The sequence below is a fragment of the Mirounga leonina genome, unplaced genomic scaffold (genome assembly GCF_011800145.1).
Source record: "Mirounga leonina isolate KUSES-001 unplaced genomic scaffold, KU_Mleo_1.0 Mir_108, whole genome shotgun sequence".
NCBI lineage: Eukaryota > Metazoa > Chordata > Mammalia > Carnivora > Phocidae > Mirounga > Mirounga leonina.
The window spans coordinates 5384413-5401070 of NW_023270237.1; the positions used below are offsets into that span (position 1 = coordinate 5384413).

The following is a 16658-nucleotide window of genomic DNA, read 5'->3' on the forward strand; positions in this document are numbered from 1 at the left end:
TTCCTGCCAAGCAGGGAGCCCGATGTGGGGCTCGATCCCAGGACCCTGGGATCATGACCTGAGCCGAAGGCAGACGCTGAATGACTGAGCCACCCAGGCGCCCCAACAATTTTTAACATTAGTATTCACTATGGACTTCCTATAAAATATGATATATTGGAAAATAATATTGGAAGTATGGTAAGACAGGTATCAAATCAGGATTATCTGAGTTGGAAGGGATCTTAGGGAGCCAGTCAAATGTGCATGTTTTAAGGTAAGAAAGGTAAGGTTCAGACAAAAAAAGAGTGACTTGCCCAAAGATTCAACTTAGGGGACCTCTTCTGCTCCAGAAAACTCTTCTGGTGAATTGAGATTTATCTATATGCATTTCTCAAATTGTTTAATTACAATGTTGTTCATACATTCAAGGGCAAATCCAGATTTTGTGGAGTCTAAAGGCATTTAATTTGGGGCGGGCTTTTTTAAAGGACACAAAATTACAAATATAAAATTGAGTATAAAAGGGAATATTTATTTAGAATAGAAAATCTATCAAACAAATTACTGAAGATTTCGAGATTCTAGTCCCTTTCTTGGGAGATTTCTTTAGGCGACTTAGCAGAAACACATATAGTGATGTCTGCAAGCACAGTCTGCCTTCCCTTCCTCACCACGAAGACTCCATGAGCCCCAGCAGCAACCAGCATTGGTGGCTTCATCAGCTTCGGGGTAAATCTGCATCTGCACACATCATGCATACTATTTCACTAATTGTAGGACACAGTATAATATAGAGAATAAAGGCATGTATATTTCATTTTTATGTCATTATAACAGAACAAAAGCACATTTGTCATAAAGTGTAGTGGAACACACAGGCTTTAGCTAAAAAATAAGGATAAGGAAAAATGATACCTTTTATTCATTGTCTGTTATATGCCAGACTCTCCCTTGTTTTTAGATGAGGAAACAGAAGCTCATAGAAGTAGAGCAAGCTGTCCAAGGAGATAGAGCTATTTGTATTCTATCACTCCAGCCTCCCACCAGTGATTCCAAAATGACTGTGTTCAAGTGCTCTGTAGAGGGCCTAGTGCAGAAGATGCAAAATGATAAATGAGCCCATTCCCTGGCAGTGGAGTTCAGAAGCACAGAATATTTCCCCCAAAGATACCGGACTCACATCCCTTTGGAAGCTTTCTTCACAAAAATAACAAACCACACAGCTGGTCGGAGGTAGAATTTGGGTTATTTCCCAACATTTTAGTTTTAACTACATTACATAACTGCAGCCTGCCACAGACCAGTGTGCAGCAATGCCCATGTAGCTCCTCGTGGCTTGTGATTTTATCCTTTTTATCAGTTAGGGGAATATAGTCACATATTCAGAACTTATGACTTGGAGGATATAGCATATCGAATTTATCTGAACAAGCCACTTCAATACCCATTTTCAATACTTGGGTGATGAAAAATATTTAATTTTTAAAAAGTTGTATCTTATACACCCTGTACATAGGTTAAATATGCCAGAGGGTGCAGTCTGAGAGTTGGCAGAACTAGTCTCGCTACTGTCCTTGCTACTAACTACATTTCTGCAACCTGATGAGTTCTTTCTTTTGGGTGCAAAATTCTTAACCTCTTTCAATGTACCTCCTTCAGCTGCATTCCTTGGTGATGAAGTAAAATTATTAGAACTCCGAAACAGTCTATGATTTAAAAAATGTTTTTACAGAAGACTGCTCTATGAAAATGCTGATGCTAGCATTATTCATAGAGGGTTGGTTGTGGAAGTTACCTAGGGAACCATGTACACGGAGAATGGATAAGTAATTTGGATAGCATGATTACCATGGGCTATCAATCAGCTATTACAAACACTAAACTAGATGTACCTATTGCTGTGTGAATCGATCTTAAAAATATAGTATATAGTAAAAATAATATATAGGAGCAATCACTTCTACAGAATAATGCCAGTTACATAAATTATAAACATTTATTTTTAACACAAAAAACAGTATGTGTTTTACAGAGGTAAGTGGATATTTATTTATTTTTTTAATTTAAATTTTTTTAAAAGATTTATTTATTTATTTGACAGAGAGAGACACAGCGAGAGCGGAAACACAAGCAGGGGGAGTGGGGGAGGGAGAAGCAGGCTTCCCGCCAAGCAGGGAGCCTGACGCGGGGCTCGATCCCAGCACCCTGAGATTGTGACCCGAGCCGAAGGCAGATGCTTAACGACTGAGCCACCCAGGTGCCCCACAAAGGTGAATGGATATTTATAAAGTGGATTATAAGTGGATATTACAAAGATAAGTGGATACTTAACGTTAAATATATCAGGTTTCCCAGTCCAGGCTGATATTGGGCATGGTGATGAAGAAGGAAAGGGTGTGATGGTAGAGAGAAGAGCCTTGCACGGACCAGTGATTCTAGGGTGCTACAGAATAAACTCGATCCTGAGCACACACACAATTCAGTAATAGTCACTTGCTCAAGGAAGATCAGGGGCTTGAAGAATCAACGCCAAAAATATTGACTGAGAACAATATGAAACATAAATTTCAACTAACGAACATAGGCAGTATAAACCTTCTCATATAAATTCAAAATTACTGATAAAATTAGGAAAGGAAACAGCCAGAATTTATATATTAGATTCAGGTCCTCAATTCACATGTGTGAATGTGGGTCAAATTTGGGTCTTGAAAAAAACTTACAGCACATCCACATGTGATAATAATGAAAGGTTAAATATTCTCAGCATTGGACACTCACCAACTTCATTGTTTCTGTCGTTTTTCCTTCTTTCAGCCAGATTATTTTTGGCTCTACTTTCTCTGGCTTGCTTCTATGGCCAGTTCTGGGCTTCCTCTTCCTTTGGCTGCTGTCTTGGCATGAATATTATTGATATTTCTTTTAAAGAAGTAAATAGTTTTTGCTTTGGCCACACACAATGTAAACTCTTTCCCTTTCCCTCCACCCCCCTCTCTCTGGCACACACACACACACACACACAGAGCTACCCTAAGACTTTGAATAAAGCCAACTCTACAATTAGTGGCTTAAGAGTGATATTTAATACCAGGGTAAAAGAGGTGGTATATATATAATAATATGAACAAAAGCGTTCCAGAGAATTCTGAGAAGTTATTTGTTCCACAAAGAAAGAGATAACCAGGGATCAAAATTTCTTATTCTTTATCATATTCTCCATTCCCATAGTCCGAAGCTAAGTATTTAAATAATATTACTATACATGATAGGTTTAATATTTTACCTCAAGTTTTTATTTTGAAAGGCAAAATACTATTATTACAATGCTATGATATTAGTAATAGTAGTATATGACTTCGGAAGAAAAATATCTTACACTGAATTTTTCACTTCTTGGCTTTATTGCCCAGGATATGTGGATTGTCTCCTCTATATTTGTTGCCAGCAGTCATCATGAATAGTGAAGAGTAGTTAGGAAGCTTGCTGTACAACGTGGCAGGTGCAACACTGTGGTGTGGTGGTTGAGTGAATGGGCCCCGGGGGCTAGGCTGCCTGGATTGAATCCTGATTCTGCCGATAATGGATTGTATGGCCTTGGGCGAGTTGTTCAACTTCTTCGTACTTTAGAGGGTTATTATAAAACTTCAGTGAGGTAATATTTGCAGAGCACTTAAAATAGTACTTGTCACATAGTAGGAAGTAAATGACCTCGGACTGCGGTGGTTCTTATTTTAAGTCATGTTGGCATTTTATCGTTTCTCTGCCTCCTCTCTTTCTGTTGGTTGCCAGTTGAGTCCATTTCTAGTACCTATTCTCACTTTCTTATTAAGCGGATGTTGCTAATCTGTGGTGGCCTGGGAAATGACGATATCAACTTATTAGAATTTTGTCTAAAATTAAGTTGGATAGTTTAAAGATCTTTCTTATGAATCATGCATATGATCTTTAGTTCTTGGATGAGGAGACATCTACCTAACTTGCTCAGAAATGGCCCTTTTTCCCCCTCTTCCAAACACCAATTATGTTCTGAGTAATTGAGTTCAATTGCTAACTGTTCTCTAGTTAGCAGGGTTTATCATACTCCCTTTTATTCGATAAAATATACTCTGCATTGAGTATCACAGTTCCTTACCCTTTCCTCTCATTTATACATAAGCTTCTATATCCCGCAGTCATTCTGGGACAGCAAAGAATGTGCTGGCCTCTGGGAAAAGGAATGGATATCATGGAAGGTGATGGTTACATCAATCTCTCTCAGAGAACGGCCATAACTCTCTGTGAGCTTCTGGACCCACGAGATTTTCTTAAAGGTTGTTTTTTGTTTTTTTTTTTAACCTAACCTGTGTCTTCCCTACATGAGTGTAGGTGCGTAATTCCAATTAGGATGTATGAAACAAGACAAAACTGTTGAAAACTCATGTAAGTCATCACTAGACTGACTCTCCACTTCCTTCCACTTTCCACCTTAAAATGCGAACAACCCAAAACCAAACAAACCATTCTTTTGGGATTATTCTTCTTGGCTTTGTAGTGAATGGAAAGAATGAATTTAAGAGCAATCTTGAAGGCTGCCAAGAAGACCTTATTTTAAGTCATGGTCATAAAATTTTTGAGTTAGAAGGATCCATAAAAAAATTTAGCTCAATTTCTGGATTTTTCAGATGAGGAAACTGAGACCAGGAAAAGTTGAATGACCTGACAAAAATTACTAGGTCAGAACCTGACATTTTAAATGCTCGTGAAGCTATAATTTCTTGGCCATGATACCTACTATGGGCCCTAAAATATATTGTAAATTTTATCAGCTGGGTGTATCTCAGTTGCAAGTGATTAAAAAAAAAAAACAAAACCCAAAAAATCCAAAAACCTAGCCTAAACTAATTTAAGAAAAAGAGGAAAAATTGTTGGCTCATGTAATAAAGTATCTAGGGGGAAGTTTGGCTTAAAGCATCCCACAATCCGGCAGCTCAAATAGTGTCAACAGAACCCATTTCCTCTGTTGTTCTCTGACAGATCCCTCTTCCATATGTGAAAGATGGTGGCAACAGCTCCAGACTCAGTATCCTCTCAGATTCTATCCTCTCAAGTTCAATAGGAAAGAGCCAGGAGCTCCAGAATAGACTCCTATCATCCTATTGGCTCTGATGGGCACTATGTGGCATGTCCATAGAAATCAGAGACCAGGAGAAATGTGATACATTGATTGTGATGAGGGAACAGAAGACAAGCTGAGGACAAAGCAGAAGCTGACCCCCCCCCCCGCCATGGGATATATGTTACATTCCTCAGGCACTTCTGGCTGCCCTAAAGGAAAAACTAACTTATAGAGTTTCCCTCAGTTTACAAATATCTTAGCAATCTACAAGAACAAAGCATTCTATCATCAATAGCCTAGCTTCCAGAAGGAAATGTAGATACAATTAAATGTCTTTATAACCTGCAGCCCATCAACAGATACTTGAAGTGGGCAGAATGTTATGTTCCTCCAGGAAGTTCCCAACTATCTTAATGTTAATGCCTTACTAGAGCGGTAAACAACCTTAACTTGACAATGGTAAGGCCGTGGGTATCCTGTGAGTCTTCTTTAGCATATGAAAGTTCTTTCTGAAACCTCCCTTTTTCCTTAGCTCCCCCAACCCCGAAGTATATAATCAGCCACCGCTCACAACCCCAGGGCAGCAGCTCTTTCTTTCTGTCCATAGGTCCTGTCCCCGTGCTTTAATAAAATCACCATTTTGCACCAAAGACGTCTCAAGAATCCTTTCTTAGTCGTTGGCTCCGGACTCCACCCCATTGAACCTCACCTAAATCCCAAAACCCCATCAACTGGCTTAGGTTTGTGTCCGCTCAGTGAGAATCAGTACACGAATTATCTGAATGAGTTAATATATACATGTTATTTATTGTTTTCTAACAAACAATTATATAGCCCCTTTCTGCCAGCTCGTTCTAAGGATTTTACAAATACCAACCCATCTTAACAACCCAAGGAGATAGGTACTGTTACTGTCCCCATTTCAGAAATGAGAAAACCAAGTCACAGAGAGGTTAAGAAATGTGCCCAAGTTTATGTAGCTTATAATCTGCGGAGTAGGCACAATTCCATATGAGGCAGTCCTGCTCTTGAATACCTGTTTTCCCACTGCGTGCACTGAGTAATTGAATTCTTCCACTGTATCTAGCACAGCCATCTTTTAAAAAATTTTTGTTTTTATTTTTTTGTGAGAGAGAAAGCACGTGAGCGGGGGGGAGGGGCAGAGGGAGAGGAGAGAAAGAATCCTAAGTAGGCTCCACGCTCAGCTCAGCGAAGAGCCCCACTCAGGCCTCGATCTCATGACCCTGAGATCGTGACCTGAGCCGAAACCAAGTCAGACGCTTAACCGGCTGAGTCACCCAGGTGCCCCTCTTGTACAGCCACCTTCTTAACTGCAAGAGTGTACGAGGCGGAGCCTATGATTTTTCTTCCTTATCGTTATGGGGAGACTGATGAGCAGAAGGGTGAGTGGTGTACAGAAGGTGCGCTGGCAGGGCTGGGGGCAAGGGGCAGATCGAGCTCTGTAGGTAACAGCTAGTTCTCAGTGTTCTGGGCTTCCTTTTCAAACAGTCTTTTGGGCTCTTGTAGAATGAGTTCACATGCATACTACATTTGCTAATTCTGGCAACTGAGAAGATCTGCCAATAAGCTTCTTGGAGATGGATGACTTTTTAAATGTCAAATGCAACATTGAGCCGTTAAATTGTGCTGTTTAAAATGTCAGGAAAAACCATTATTTTTGCAGACAGGGCTTCAGTGTGGTCTGATTTCAAGTCTGTGGAATGACTCCTGTCTTTGAGAAGAATCCTTCTTTTCTTATTTTGAAATGCTGCTATTGTTTTGTCCAGGGAAGAGTGGTCCGAGAGGCATTTCTGGCCACTGAGTCCAAGCTAGCATGGGCAAGTAGTTGAAGTTCCCACCCCGGACTAGCCTCATCCTCGCAGGAACTCGGCCAATAGCTAGCCACCGGCCTGCCCTCTTCCCATCTTCCCCCTGTACTAAAACCTCCTCCCCCCCCTCCACCCCAATACAGAGCTCTGGGTGAGGTTTCCTCTAGAATCCATTCCAGTTCTGTTGTTTTCAGCCATTTTTCTGCAGAGCATAGTGGGGACTAGTAGAGTAGACTTTATTACTCCCAAGAAGAATCCAGTTGAACGCTTTAGAGCACAGCAGTCCCCATGGGCAAGTGCCAAGTAATGACCGCTCCCTGTGGAGAGTTAGAGCCTGGAAGCTTTGGGTCTCTTTCTCCACATGTGTCATTTTCATCCAGGTCTTGTCACATGATTAGGAGCCTGAATTAAATCGCCAGAAAGTAATCTGGAGTTTGAGTGATATGGGTGGAAGTGGGTGAGAGAGAGGGCAACTACCTCCCCGAGTTGTGGGAGAGCTGGGAGAGGGAGGGATGCAGCCCCCTCTGTAATCTGTGGCCCTGAGGTCTTCTGAAGCACTGTTTTAGCACAGTCAGCCCCTCCTCCTCTGGCTTCCTCCTTCATTGTGACACAGCTTGATCATCTCAAATTGTTAGGCTGAAGGAGATGACTCCCAACCGGTCTCCGTATCTGAAATTATATGGTAAGAACTACCACATAATTTATGAGAAACCCAATTAATTTGGTGTGCGTTGGGGGAGGAGGGGAACCTCTGTCCTGCTAGTGTAGGAGACTGCCATCTTGTGTCTACCACGACTCAGTATGAATATACGATTTTCCGTGTTCTATATTGTCCCATTTATGAAGCCCTTTAAAGAGGGTGAGCAATGCGTGTGGAAAGGCCCAGCTTACAGCCTTAACTCTAGAACCATCTAGCTGGTTCATATCGAACAAAGAGAAGTTTTTTCTGATCCTTTTTTTTCTCTTGTGAAATGAGGAAATAAACTAGATTATTTTTAAGATGTGCTTCCTACTTGAAGAGTCAAATCTGTATTTCTGAAGTCAGAGTTTTAAAAAATATTAATGATTGTTTTTTTATCTCCACAGTGTTGGAAACGTAAATGAATATTTGTCCCTGTGTAACAAACAGATAAGGGAACTGAGACACAGAGACATTTATAGCCCATCGAACATCAGACCCTGAGTCCTTCAGAGAGCTTCTGTTCCCTCGTGTGATCCTTTGTCTGTGAGTCACTGACCTACATCACACAGGCCGTGCTGGCTCTCCCACTCTGGGACTAACATGGTAAAGTCAGTGGGGACGAACAGCTTGGTTCCCAGATCACTCAGCTGGGAGATGATATTTAGAATGATGGCTTAAAAACAATTCTGACCAAGCAAAGCATTAGTCAGCTTGGGAAAACTTTATGGCTTGGGAGGAACTTCTCAGGGAGGGAGAGGTAACAGTACATTCTATTCATCCCAGGAGGATCATTTGCCATAAGTCAGTCAGGGAAGAATTTGTTTTGGACCCACACAGAGAGAAGGGAAGCAGTGAAAGAAAGCAAGCCTGACTGGAAGTTCGAAGGCTTAATTTGCTTCTAGTCTGACTCTGCCAAACACTTACCACAAGACAAAATACATACCCTTTCTGACCTTGACTTTTCCAATCTATAGAATGGGAGGATAAAACTAAATGGTCCCTAAACTTCTCTGAACTCTGACGCCCATTTCTGCGTCACAGCTGTCATTTGGAGGCTTCTTAATGTGCGAAACAAATCTTACAGGAGTCAGAAGTACCTCTCTCCCTATGATCTCCTGCCCTGGCTCTGTGTTCTCTCTAGCTTATGAACACCTTCCTATGAGTCTCCTCATCACAGCCTGATTTTTATTATTGCGAGTGATTCCCCTCTCTTCCGTGGTGGGCTCTTGGTGAACAAGCCATTCATTTTGGGTCACATTTCATTGCAAGTTATTCATTTCAGGGTCACCTTAGCACATAGTGAATGCTGCCTTGCCTTTTGTTTGCTAGGATTGCATATCCAGGAAATTACAAGTCTATGATCGCTCCATATTTCAAGTATTACTATTTCTTAGATTTCGAATGCTAAGTATTTAATAATCTCTTGTGCAACCTTCGTGGTATGCTACTGATATGCAGAGATCGAACTCCTTTATTTCAGTGAACAGTTAGTGGTGGACAATTACTTATTTTCTCAATCAAGGGGAGAGCAACTTATACATGCAAATGATTGCATGTACATATGATTTTCTATATACATACACATTTTCTCCTGGCCAGTATGTATTCTGTTGGCTTAAATAACTGAACAATTTTTACATTTGTTTTTAATTTTTATGCTATACCTCTGGTTACAACTATCTCCTAGTTCTTCCTACTATTTGCTTATTATGAAGCCCTTCGATGAACTTTAAAGCTGAAAAGGTCCATCTCTGATGCAACCCTTTCTTTTACAGTTCAGAAAACTGAGGCCCAGGGACGCCTGGGTGGCTCAATCGGTTAAGTGTCTTTCTTCGGCTCAGGTCATGATCCCAGGGTCCTGGAATCGAGTCCCGCATCAGGCTCCTTGCTCAGTGAGGAGCTTGCTTCTCCCTCTCCCGCTGCTGCTGCTTCCCCCTGCTTGTGCTCTCTCTCTGACAAATAAATAAATAAAATTAAAAAAAACCCTGAGGCTCAGAGAGGCTTAACGTGTCCCTGCTGGTCACAGCCAAGGGAGAACTAGAACAGATCCGTCTTGCTTTCCAGCCCAATGATTGCGTCTCTGCTCTAGCACGGTAATATTTATAGACATAACATAGCACACATATATGTTTATAAAATATAAACAAAGAAATATTTATGTTTTGCCCACATTCTGTTACAGAAAGGTAGAGAAATTCAGATATAAATTTCCCGCTTGGATGTCTCAGAAATGTGCATCTTCAGGAATATTATTCATTGGTTGAAGAAAATATTGCTAGGTAAGTAGAAGATATGTATCTTGTTTCTTTAGAAGCCCAGTTCACACTGTGCCAAGGGGATAGAGTACAAGTGCTGGTTAATAATTTATAGTACGCATTCATCTCCATTCCTCTTTGACTAAAATATTAATCCTCCATTGATCATCATCATTTGCTTTTTGCCTTGGCAATATACAGTGTGCAGAGAGTTTGATGAAAGGGTGATTTCCTAGACTCATCATAGCCGCCCGTGCTCTGCCAGTAATTTACTGACTTTATTTACTTGTGGTAATGAGCACACCATGGAGAGGATACCAGCTGCTGGGATTGTCTTGGGTGCCTTTTTTCTAGGGCAGGACAATGTAAAAAGCACAGCTGTTTTTCTAATTTAGTATTTGCAGCATGTGCCTGCGTTTTTATTACATTTTTAGTGGAAAAAAAACCGCAGGTGAATATAGAATATAAAAAATCTGAGCCTGGTTTCTATTAATAAAGTGAATTTGTTTAAAAGTATCTCGAGAAAGGTGGGGGGTGGTTTGTGTATATATTCTAAAAAATAATAGCCAGGCTTTGGAAGGTAGGACATAAAAGATTTGGTTTAGTGACTTAGGATTATATAATTGTTTAATGGGTATAATTTTTAAATATGTGGCGATATTTTATATGTGCACGTGTTTTCCATGTGTGTACAATTTGTATAATTGCTCATGAATTGTAGGCTGAGATAAAAGAAATTTAGTATGTAAACCATCCTTTGCTATATATATGTGTTTATTTTTTATTTTTTGAAGATTTTATATATTTATTTGAGAGAGAGAGAGAGCACGAGCAGGGGGAAGGGCAGAGGGAGAAGCAGGCTTCCCGCAGAGCAGGGAACCTGATGCGGGGCTCCGTCCCAGGACCCTGGGATCATGACCTGAGCCGAAGGCAGACGCCTAACCGACTGAGCCACCCAGGTGCCCCTACATATATATTTATATATTAAAGAAGAGAAACTTTATATTTTGATTTGTAAAAAGGAAGTCAATTTGCAAATCATTCTTTGTTTACTATGAAATGCAGTTTTGAATTTTTGTCTAAAAATATCTACTTTTCCAAAATGCAGGCATTTTGACTAAATTGTGAAGCCACGAGGGTGACCTAACTAAGGAGGAACTAGCACGTTTCATTCCCTCTCTGTCCTTGTCCCGTGTTGGGCATTGAGTGCACTGCTGTTCAGACCACAAGACCCCACAAGCTAGCTCCTTTCACCCCTTCTCTTTCTGATTTTCATCTCTGCCTTCCTCTTTTTTTAAAAAATAGAAACATTTCTGCTTTTATCTCCTCTCACTACCTCTTTAAATCTCCTTTATTTAAATAAACCTGAGAATTGCAAGAACTCTTGGCACACCCAAGTTTGTGGGCTGAGCTGCATGCCTGTTACAATACTCGTCATTTCTCATAGGTGATGCGCCAAAGATATGGTGACTGTGGGGCACTTGGTTGCTTATTACACACTTTCAGGACAATGGATTTATGTTACAATTGCTCCTACTCAGCTAGGGGCCCAGTTTTTCCTGAAGCTCAGGGAGATAGACCTTCTCTTTGAACAGTCATTTATGTAATGCCTACATATTGGGAGGTGGGGGATGGGGGTAGGAAAGACTTAGTAATTGTGCTCTACTCTTGAATATTGTAACTGGACTACTTGGCAAGTCACCATTTTAATGTATCAAATAGATATTTTTTCATATATACTTAATATATATTTTAAAATATCAAAGATATATATCAGGATCTAGCAAGGAAATCTGAAACCGCTTTAAGTATTTACAAGAAGAGAAATTCAACATAGGAACTGTTAACACAGGTGATGAGGAAGCTGGGAAAAATAGGCTTATCAACAGAGAGAGAGGTGAGGGAGGCAGAGTTACATATAGGCAAGGACACAGGAACCAGGGTCACCTAGCTTTGGCTGGAAATTTGGCAGACCTGTCTGCAGGAGCTAAAGCCCTAGAGGAGACCATTCAGTCATCTGAGAGGCCATCCAAGGTGGAGGAAGTGGCGGCCTCATGTTTCTCCCCACCCCCTATCTCCTCCACAATCTCATGCTGATGTTGGCCCATCGCAGAGGGCAGCCAGCGACACTGGAAGCTCAGGAAAAACAAGCTGTGGAGATCAGCTCCCCTTTGCCAGCAGTGCAGGTCAGAGCGGTGTGGCGGAGCAGGGACGCGAAGGAAAGGGAGAGGAGAATGGATCACGGAGTGAATAGGCTCAGAACTTCCACACGAAGGTCACCATCTGACTGTAACTGAATCCTCTTGACCCCCATTACTGGCAGAATCTTCATGGCAGTTGATGAATCCAAGTGGGCAGGGACTACAGAATCTGAAGGTTATCCAGAGCCTGCCTGTTGACTGAGCTTCTCTTTGGGACTTTCTATTTCTCTTTCTCCTTCCTCCCACTCTCACCACTTCTTTCTTGCTTAAACTTTCCCTGTGGTTACTAGTCAGAATTATGTAGGCTTTCTGGGGAAAACCTCAACTCTTCTTCAGCTGGCTTACAGCCTTGGTTTAGGTTAGAATAATTAAGTCAAGGATGATGTCTGCAGAAGAGCGGCTCAAACCTCAGAGGTGGGATGGGGCCTTCTCCACACACCCGCCCAGAAAGTGATCTCTGAGAGCTAAGGTGGCTTCTCAGCCCTACGTATCATCACTTGTTGCCAGATATTTGAATTACTTGGTTAATGTTGCAATCCTAATAGAATATAGATTTCTCGTGGATAAAGACTGTGCCCTACAGGAGTCTATATCCCTTAGCATAGTGCTACTCAAATATTAAGTACTGCAATGTTTTTAACTGAAAGGTAAAGACCCCTAAATGGACAAAGATAAGCTCTAGTGTCTCCGGTTTTGGTTAAATTATATAAAGTCTTGGAGCCTCATGTTAATGCTTTTTAAGGTAGAATTTTAAATAAAGGACATGCTTTTATGACCTGTCCAATTACATCACAAGCAATTCGAGGGCAAGGACATTAGCGTACATTTTAATGTCAAGCATCCAGCCCACTGTCTTGGCACAAACAAGATCCTCAGTACATGTTTAATAAAGAAAAATCTGATTGAAAAATTGAAAAGAAGATTGGCCAAGCTGCAATATGAATATGCTTTTAAAATATTTAACTTCCTTTAAAATTTTCTATTTCTTTTTATTATTTAGTAGTAAGAAAAATTTGGAATCTACTTATCAGGGGTTGCAAACTCAAATGCTTACCAGGGATCAAGCAAGTAATGAGAAATGAATCTGGTTGTGACAAAAGAGACTAGTGGGGACCGTTGGGACCTGGAGATGATTGGAGAGCACTCTAAAAGTCCTCTCTCCAGGGAGAAGCAGATGTCCTGTCCTAGCCAACTGTCCTACGAGAGAGTAGCCGCAGTGTTGTCCAAACTTCTGGATATGTATGTGGAATTCCTATATGTTTAAGGCCAGATCAGCCAGTTAGGGGATTCTTCTAAAAACAATATCCATTTTAGACTTCCAGGTGTTAATAATACTTATAGTTCCTCCTAATGTATTTATTGAAGATGTTTTGGGAATTATGATTTTGGAGCTCTAATTTTCCCTGTCTCCCTTTCCAATTTTTTTTTTAAAGATTTATTTATTTATTTTAGAGAGAGAGAGAAAGAGAGAGCTTGAGCTGGAGGGGCAGAGAGAGAGGGAGAGAGATCTCAAGCGGACTCCATGCTGAGCCTGACATAGGGCTGGATCTCACAACCACGAAGTCACAACATGAGCAGAAACCAAAGGCTGGTCGCTTAACTGACTGCACCACCCAGGTGCCCCTCCCTTTCCTACTTTAACTGGAATACTGTATCAGTTTTACTCAGTTTAGTGGCAGGGGTAACTATAAGTCAGAAAAGAGTGCTATCAGCTATTGCTGAACTTTGACCTTCAATTGACGAAAGTGCTGAACAGTTAGTTGCCTTTTCAGATTATTTTCTACAGCAAACATTTTTTTAAAAACACACGAAAGATAACAGATTTTCAGTCGACCGATAGATTATCAACAAATGTGCTTATTGCATAGAGACTACAAAGTTTATGCATACTCTTTTTTTTTTTTTATGCATACTCTTATGTTTCGATGTGGTCAGCTCAGATAAGTGCAACACACTGTTGACAAAAGTAGGCTTCTGAGTTCTTGTGGCCAAACAGCCAGGGAGGTTCATAGACACAAATCCTCTGCGCACCGGCAGAGACTAATGGCTCAAGCAGAGACACCTGAGTTTCATAAGACCTACTCCAATTTGTAGTTGATTTGAGGGGACCTAATAAAGGTAGTCAATGAGTCATTTTCCAGCATGATATAACTAGAATTGGTTCTTGGCCCAGAAAGATGTGAGTCAGTTTAGTCCTGACTCAGTTCCCAGTCTGATGCACGGTGACTCACTTCCCCATGTGATGTCATGTTTGTTCCTTGTGAGATGTGACCTCTTCGTTGTTTTGTTGTATTAGGGTTGTTTTCTTTTTTGAAGAAGAAGAAGAAAATGAGAATATTGTAGCATAAGATGAAATACTCCAAGGAATACAGAATCAGACTAATAAAAAAAAGCCTTGATTTTCTCACAGTGAGCCTGAAGAAGTAATTAAGCTTTAAATGCCTATATTGTTGTTCCCATGTATTAGGATTGTTAATTTCCAAACAGCCTAGCTATTAGCCAACATTTGATTGAAAACATTTTGCATGTAAAAGAGGAAAAATTGGTATAACAACAATTCAGTCATTTGGTAGATATATTTATAAAAGGCAGCTGCATCTGAAAAAAAGTCAACAATAGATGGTGAGATTAAAGAGGACACATGCATGGATCTTTCTAGAAAGATACATTAATTTGTATACAGAAAGTAAATCCCAAATGGAACATTTGTTATGAAATCCACGAGCATTTCAGAATACGTAGAATTTTTTAAAAAATACGATAAAAATGGCTTTTTATGCTTTTGTCAATTGTGAATGAAATTCAATACATGGCCTGTGTAGGGGGTCAAGTTTGGAAGCAGAGGAGAAAAAGCAGTGTATGCATCTCAGACACTATGTAGGGAAATGGATTAACTTTGGTCTTCCCCTTAGGCAGACCAAACACTCTCATCATCAGTAGATGTCTATACTGAGAAAGTCAAAGCAATGGAAGTTAAGGTTGTTTCAATGACAGCAATAAAAACCCTTTTTGGCTAATTGAAGCTAAAAAGGGGGATATTTTAGGGGATGGATGAATCAGAGTAGTTGGCAATAACCAAGCCTCAGAGCACTTTGAGGATCCCCAGCCTAGGTAATTCTGGGCCTGCCAGGGTTCTGTCAACCTGCAACTCTCTTCAGTGGCCTTTTATAACCATTTATCCCTATTCATGTTTTGAAGACCTAGAAGAATGATCCATTAATTGGCCCACCTTGGCAGGTACATCTCCTTTTGGATGAATCATCTCTGGCAGAGGGTACAGCTGCACAATTCTCCATGGGAGAACTGTTATGAGCTGGTAGTCATCCCAACTTGCATCTGCTATGTAGACCATTTGGCTGGTTCTCCAACTTCTTTACCCTACAGCCCCAATCATCACATTTTTTTTTTTTTTAAGATTTTATTGATTTATTTGACAGAGACACAGTGAGAGAGGGAACACAAACAAGGGGGAGTGGGAGAGGGAGAAGCAGGCTCCCCGCGGAGCAGGGAGCCTGATGTGGGGCTCGATCCCAGGATCCTGGGAACATGACCCGAGGCAAAGGCAGACACTTAATGACTGAGCCACCCAGGTGCCCCCAATCATCACATTTTTATCTACCCTGTAGATGAGTGTTTCTCAAAGTCTTATGTTAACATGGATCACCTGGGGATCTTCTTAAAATACAAATTCTGATCCAGTAGAACTGGGGTACTACCTGAGATTCTGCATTTAAAGTAAGCTCCCAAGCGATGCTGATAAGGCCAGTTCATGGACCAGACTTTCAGTAGCAAGACTGTAAAGAGTTTCTTGGTCACCTTACTAATATCCATTCTCTCCTCCCCCTCTCCTAATAGCATGGACATCTTTATTCAAGCATTTATTTCCACCCCTATACAGTCCATATGCTTTGGAGGAAACTGAGCATACTCCCAGCCCTAGTGGTGGGTACCAGTTGGCTTAAACCTAATCAGCTATTCAATGTTATTTCAATGGCCCAGGACCTAGAGCAGTGGCTAACAGGTAATAGACATCAACAGATATTTGTTAAATGAATACATGGATGGGTGTGAGCATAGACAGGTGAGATGAGCTTATCCAATTAGGATGGATTTCAGGACACTGGCTTGGAATGCTGGTGTGGAAGCCCTCTTTGCCATTGGATGTGAATGTTTGAGACTTGATTGTGACTGGCAGCCTTCCTACAACTGTTAGGGAGTCAGCCTTAAAATGAGGCTGACACTAGAGAAGGCGGAGCAGAGAGGTAAAAAGAAATGGACCACTGATATCACTGAAACACTTGATCAACTATGTCCACCCAACAGTTACGAGAACCAAGAATCCCCTTCAATTTTAAAGCCAGTTTTAGTTGGAGCCTCTGTTACAACATAAAGAGTCTTTTTTTAAATAATTTTTTTAAAGGTTTGTTTATTTTAGGGAGAGGGTGTCCGTGTGCACGAGCAGTGGGGGGAGGGGCTGAGGGAGAGGGAGAGAGAATCTCAAGCAGACTCCACACTCAGTGCAGAGCCTAACATGGGGCTCGATCTCACAACCCTGAAATCATGACCTAAGCTGAAGCCCAATTGACTAAGCCACCCAGGCACCCCTGTTATAAC

The 16658-nt window shown here is 41.0% G+C and overlaps 1 long non-coding RNA gene across 7 annotated transcripts in view; it reads left to right on the forward strand.

Annotated features, from left to right (window-relative positions):
• Window positions 1-16658, forward strand: part of LOC118019704 — a 43894-nt gene that overhangs the window by 11247 nt on the left and 15989 nt on the right. For 2 of the 7 annotated variants that reach the window (XR_004681723.1, XR_004681722.1), the window contains exons 1-3: window positions 6669-7588; window positions 7993-8191; window positions 9771-9867. This is a non-coding gene — a long non-coding RNA (uncharacterized LOC118019704). Of the gene's footprint in view, window positions 1-6336; window positions 6481-6664; window positions 7589-7992; window positions 8192-9770; window positions 9868-16658 lie in introns of those variants that run through there. The other 5 variants (XR_004681726.1, XR_004681725.1, XR_004681727.1 and 2 more) reach the window with 5 other exon arrangements.